Below are 6000 nucleotides of genomic sequence, written 5' to 3'. Positions count from 1 at the left end.
TAATTTAATTGCCAATATAGATTCTAACTGAACCAACATAAGCAAAGATGCAGCAAACAATTTTTGATTTAGATTTTGTATCCTAAGCCGTTTGGAAAATAGTGTGGAAATTTTGAATCCAAAAACAATGTTATTAAAATGTAACTATTTTTTTATTACAACATATGAGCCATATAAAGCAAAGTTTTACTTTATTGAATGAAATATATTTTTAAATATACTTAATTTTTTATTAATTTATCTTAAATATTCTTAAAAAATAAATTGATTAGTTCCAAATCCATTTAACCAGTTGAATAAGCACGTGATTAACGGAAAAAGCTGTTACTTCTAACTAAAACTTCCTAGAAATTCTCATAAAGAGTTGAATTTCTCAAAACGGTTTCATAAATTCAATTTGAATGTTTATTTATTTACTATTAATATTTTAAATTATAGTTATTACACTTTAAAATATATCATTTAAAGTGTATTTATATATTTATTTATTTATTTATGTTTATGCACAATTGTTCATCATTTATTTTATTTTTTCAGTTTTACATGCTCTTGGACGATTTTGCGGATTAAATCAAAGGTAATTCAACTTCTGCTATTTCTAATCAGAATTAATTTATTATGAATCTATTTTTCTATATTCCTATTTTATAATTTACTTAATATTGATTATTTTTTCATTTATTATGATTTTTTACAAGGGGGGTAGAAAATATATGGAGGCATAATACGACAAAAATAAATGGCTGATAGCAAAAAAACAGATTCTTGGTTTTTAATACACAAGCTTTAGTCAATTTTGGAATTTTTAATAACATAAATAGTTCCTATTTATTTTTTTATTGTTAGCTATTATTACAACTCCAGAGTGAGATAGGCTGTAATGCGACTGCTAAGTACTAGAAGTGTGAAAAATATTATTTTTTTTTTAATTTAATGTTTAACTTCAGACCGTTGCAGTTCAGTAAGTCATTGTTTTCTCCAGGTCATGGGTTTGAATCCGACTACAGAAGGTAATTACTTATTCAGACTCATCAGCAGTAGATCGCCCTGGGGCAATACACCCAACCTCTATTACGCGAATAATCTTAATTGGCTGGAAACCACGCGTTTGGGAGTGATCTATACCTAATCACCTCCTTACACAACTGTTGTTTCCAAGATTTGCTCAGGTAAAGATTAAATATTAGGGGTATTCATGATCTATGTTAAAGCGTGTTAAATGGAAAAATTCGTGTTAAATCGAAAAAAATTGCCTTCTTTTGCCGTGGTAAAACGAAATAACATTTAACATGGCTGAGAGTCTGTTACTTGGTCAGTTAAATCGAGAATGACGTCACACAATAGACCAGTTGAGATCGCCGCCATATTAGTTGTTGTGACTTTCAATACAGTTGTCAATTAGCTCATCTTCATTCTCTTCTTCACAAGTTTGAAGATCAATAAGACACTCATAAGCTAAACTTTCACAGAAATTCCACTTTTCACTCACTCTAGGCATGTTTTAATTAATTACTTAAATCAAAACTGAAGTAAACAATAACATGAGGGTCTAGAAGGAAGGTTATAAACATAAAGGCTTATACAACAAGTTGCTGAGAATATCCGCTAGGGACTCTTATGCATTTAACGTTTAACATGACTTCAAATAGGGCTGCTCACAATCCTATAGTTATAACTTTTTATTTAACATGGTAAAACATATAACATTTAACACAACATCATGAATACCCCTATTGTTGAGATTAATGGGTTGAAAATATTTTTCAGCAAAAACTTTTTCCGGATATCTATCTAAACCCTGAATGAATAGAAATCTTTTCAAATAAGTAAATTAGCTTCAATACAGATTTATAAAAAATTAAGAGCAAATAATTATGAAAAGAATACTTACAATAATAAAGATTTTTTTAAAATTTAATTATTGTTATTTACAACTGTATACAAATATATACAACAAGTAAATTTGCTGTAGGTAACATAGTGGCATGATACAAACATGTGAAGAATCTACCCACTGTTAGATTTCCAATAACATTTCTAGAGGAGAAGAGCTCAAGCCCATCTTATTTTCAGACGCATGTGAGGATTATTAGGTAATGAAGGAGAAGCCAGGTTAGAAACAAGTGGATTTGGGTGGTTGAGAAGTTTATCATGGAAGGAATGGTATCTGGTTCTGGCCAAAGCGGCAACATATGGAACATTGAGTTCCTCATGGATGACTTGATTTGTTACAAAGTAAGGAGCATTAAGGATTTTATGAAGGATTTCGGACTTTAAGGATTGGATTCGGGAGGAATTTGATGGTTTAGAGGAGTACCAAAGCTCAACTCCGTATGCTCAGATAGGCCTTATAATAGTCATGTAGATCAGTCTTTTGTAATGGATTGGAAATTTAGAACGTTTGTCTAGTAAATGTCGTAATAGTTGGAATCGACGAGCAGTTTCTTGTCTTTTTAGACTTGTATAAGGATTCTATGTCAGTCATTTGACAAGATGTAGTCCTAAGTAACGGATCTGTTCGACAGGATAATAAAGACTAATTTTTTATTTTTATTTAATTTTTATATATTTCGCATTAAAGATTAAAGTATCTTTTTCAGATATCAAATTTACATTGACAAAATGACTCTGAAAATCATATAACTGATAATTACTAATGTTTTAAGTATGTAATAATCACTTAATTTTAATTAATAATTCAATTCATTAAGCCTTGTTTATAGGTTACTGCAGGCCAAACATTAATTCGGTATTTTTTTCTCATGGCAGGCAAAAAGGTGTGGAGGAAGTTTTTTTGATGCTATATCCCAGGGGGATCACGCAAAAAATGGGGAGCGGAACTCCATCGGCTCCCGACTGTCAATAATTTATAACACCTTCGATCAGATTTCAAAATCAGTTTTAGGAGAGTCGAAACCTCCTTTTTTAAATGTATATTTCTAATGAAATAATTTAATTTTGTAATCATATTGTAATAATTTCTAATGAATATTTGTAATATGACTTTAAAAAAATATATCTTTTTAAAGGTACGAACGAGGGTCAGTGTCAATATTTAACGAGGTAGATGTTTTTATTTTATTTTTTATAAAATATAATTGATCAACTTTATAAAAAATAAATATATAAAGGCTTCATTTATTAACATTATTTTTCGTCCTGTGAATCGGCTTAATTTTTCAAGATTGATATTGATGGTGAGTTTTCCTTTGAAAAAAAACAAACAAATTATTCCAATATTATTTTGATTAATTATTAATAATATTTTATTCATATTGTAAAAAATTTAAATTTTCAGGTTTGCTTTTTATATACAAAAATATATATTGCACACTGGGCTATTTATGATTTTACAATATTGTATAATACGTCACAATAGAAGCTAGGCAAAAATCGAATAAATTACAGCTATCAGAGCAGGGCCCAAATATTGCAGGACCTCAATAGTTTTTATTACTTAGTTCAGATCGTATATTTGTCCAGAAAAAAGGCAATTATAGTTTACAGAAGAAATTATAAACAGAATATCAACGTTGTAAGCGGATAAGGGTTATATTAAAGCATAGGGGAGCCTATATATCGTCATTTTACGACGATATAACCAGGTATGTTTGTGTTTATTAGCCGCTCGCAGAGACAAATAGGTAATGTATGCAGGAATATTAAACATAAAAGCGGGCTAGAGCCAGGACTGGAGGAGAAATAGGAGTATTGATTGGGCTAGCGGGGGACAATAAAACGACTGCGAAGTACATAAAGGCCGGGTCTGCCCCTGACAGCCCAGATCATCACCCTTCCTCTGTAATCAATGCCCAACCCCCTGGTTCAGCCCAACAGCACAGCTCGCCTCGGAGTGGGACGGCAAGCTCTTCTTTTAATATTTTATCCCATATAAATACTGCTAACCATTCCGATACCACAATTTCCTATACATCTGTATCCCTTTGCAAGAAGTACAAACTAAAATTTAGTATATTTTATATCATATACCAAGTGAATAGGGGCTTAATTAATAATTAAAACATTTCCTATATACAAGGGTAAATTCATCATTTTCTATGACTGCTTTGTATATTGTTTTTCCGTACTTTCACTGACAAATATATGGAATATACATTAATAGGAAGTATTTTGATAATACAAAATTACAAATTGTATTACACAATGAAATGCACATTTTGAGGTCTTTTAAGTTCAAATAAAAAATTTTCACAAAATGGTCGTGCGTCTGTAAACAGCTAAAGCTCAAAACTACCGGTCCCACGAAAGCAAAATTACATATTTACTGTAGGTTTATGCTTGGGATGTCAGTAACCATTTTGAGTAAATCGAACGGGCCAAAACTGAAACCACATTTTTTTTTTTTAACTGCTCTTTGATTAAGCTCGGTATAACAATGCAAAACTAAATGATCTTTTGTATCAGCTAGTTCTTAGATTTAAATAGTTTAACCGAAATTAAATGACGTATTTTCTAGAAATAATTATCTATTAATAAGGGTAATTGTGGACTGAAATTAATGACCAAGGCAGAAATGCCTGTGAAACGGTTTAAAATTGATGTAGTCTAAAATTGTATCAAGATTATCCTTAAGGATGGGCGAATTGGCCGAAACGTCGGACTAATACAGAAATATAAATTTTTCAAGACTAAAATTGGATAAAATTAATTTTATTTAAACAATTATCCATTAAACATGTACCGTTACAACCCATGAAGGTTCAAGGATGCAGTAATAAGTTGATAAAAAAAATGTATTGTATTATGGTATATATCGAAGCAATATAGTAATTATTTCATATTTATTTAATAAAAACTTTTATACAATAGAAAAAACAATTAAATCTGTACCATTGCTAAAGTACGGGTCAGATGTGAGTACTTTTACTAGACCTACGGTTATGCAAGGAGGTATTTTGGTCAGAAACACATCGGAATGATAGATTTCTACTTAATTAAAGGTACCTAGTTAATGAGGCTGGGTGTACCCCGGAGGGATTCCGAACCTATAAGGTTGACTCATGGCTACAGTCAAACAGAAAATAATTATCTACCACATCCGAATTTGAACCCGGTCTTTGGCGTTGGTAGCACACTGCCTTACCACAGTGGCTACTCACTCACACATCATCTATACCAATGTATAAACTATGAAGGAATTTGGTAACTAACCAAAAGAAGAAAAATGAATAAATAAAGCTAGAATTTTAGAGACTTGAAGATCAAACATCGCCGTATTTCTACCTATTCCCATAATATGGTGCATGGCTTTGTTATATTTTTTTTAAGCAGTGGTATTCTTGGCAAGGACAAAGATCATATTAGTAAACCACCTCTCGAAAAGTTATGCGCACTACACCACATTTTCCAGAAGTGTCTCTCTCCCGAATTTTAATTTATTGTTTATTTAAATTCATGCACTTTTATAGGGCAAACTCATATGAGAGTCAAGTGCTTCCTTTATGAGCAAACGCTTCAAGCCTCAGAAGTTGATATGAAGGTTACCCGGACAAAAGCATGTCTGAGGCGAGTTCATTGACACAGAACACTTATGCTCCACTTCACCGACCTCCATCTTCCTTTCAAAGCCTCTCTGCTTTCATAGGCCTGTATTGAGCCGGTGATTGCTGCATTTTTGAAATATTTTTCACGAACCGGTGTTGTATCAACGAGTATCTAAGAGGCTACGTGAACATCTAAGTTGGGATATTGTTCTGCTTCTAAATATTTATTAAGTCGTATTAAATTATAAAATATAATGGGTTAATATACACACAGATCAATCATATAAGATATAATATTAGCCCAGAAAAAATGAAATAATAAAAATAATATAACATAAAACAATTTTTTAATATTTTAGTTACGTTACATTTTTTTTTTTTATTATATTTGTTGTTTTTTTTTCTTCTTTTTTTATGTCCTTAATAGTATCTACTTCATCCTTTTATACATAAAAGATTAGAGAAAATAAAATTTTTATTTCAAAGTTACTGATGC

At 30.9% G+C, this 6000-nt stretch overlaps 1 protein-coding gene across 1 annotated transcript in view; it reads left to right on the top strand.

The window, feature by feature from the left end:
• kek2 (kekkon 2) overlaps window positions 1–6000 on the top strand; it is a 610704-nt gene that overhangs the window by 470331 nt on the left and 134373 nt on the right. Inside the window, exon 3 of the mRNA XM_067052680.1 lies at window positions 538–577. The gene's annotated coding sequence lies outside the window, so the exon portion shown is untranslated. The remainder of the gene's footprint in view (window positions 1–537; window positions 578–6000) is intronic.

This window comes from Halyomorpha halys, unplaced genomic scaffold, assembly GCF_000696795.3.
Source record: "Halyomorpha halys isolate HHAL.00 unplaced genomic scaffold, Hhal_1.1 Scaffold222.1, whole genome shotgun sequence".
NCBI lineage: Eukaryota > Metazoa > Arthropoda > Insecta > Hemiptera > Pentatomidae > Halyomorpha > Halyomorpha halys.
The sequence above is the reverse complement of the archived record's forward strand: the minus strand, read 5'-3'. Positions and strand labels throughout refer to the sequence as shown.